The sequence below is a fragment of the Cystoisospora suis genome (genome assembly GCF_002600585.1).
Source record: "Cystoisospora suis strain Wien I chromosome Unknown contig_2820, whole genome shotgun sequence".
Lineage (NCBI taxonomy): Eukaryota > Apicomplexa > Conoidasida > Eucoccidiorida > Sarcocystidae > Cystoisospora > Cystoisospora suis.
Window position 1 is genome coordinate 1 of NW_027155616.1, and position 639 is coordinate 639.

Genomic DNA, 639 nt, shown 5'->3' on the forward strand with positions numbered 1-639 from the left:
GTCAAAGCGCGGGCGTTACAGGATACCTATAAACGAAACCACTGATTCGTTTGCATATATGGCTGGAGGCGTTATTAGTATTTATTGTGTCTTTTAGTCTGCTCCCGACTCACCTCTCTGTCCTCTCGTGTGGAATACGCCATAGCTCTCTTCACTACAGACCCCCTTGCTCTCTTCCCTCCAGCTCCGCGCCAAGGTGTTCATCGTCATGCTTTCCTTGGTTGGAGAGGAGAACGAGGACCACACTGAGACAACAACTTTCTAGGGGCTCATCTCTCATCAATATGCTCGTCTGTACATGCACTCTCTCTTGGCTTTTTCTTTCAGTCTGAGGTAGTTTCCCCCGCAGCATCGCTAGCTCTCCACTCCCCCCCTGCACTTCCTCGCAGTGACGTCCAATCCGCCAGACTGCCCATTTACGTCGATTGCTTTTCATCTGCTAGGACCTTCTCTTTTTGCTATAGATCAGTCTGCGTTCAAACCTTATGCAAGTCGCTTCTTCTTCTTCTCGCTTCGTGTCCGGTTCACAAGGTGAAAGGAGGCGAAGCGGGAGTTTCGATGGGGCTGCCCGCCTGGGGTCTGCCGCGTGGAACATGATTCGCGGAGTCCTTTTGTCTGTTTTTTTCCAAGATTCCCCTG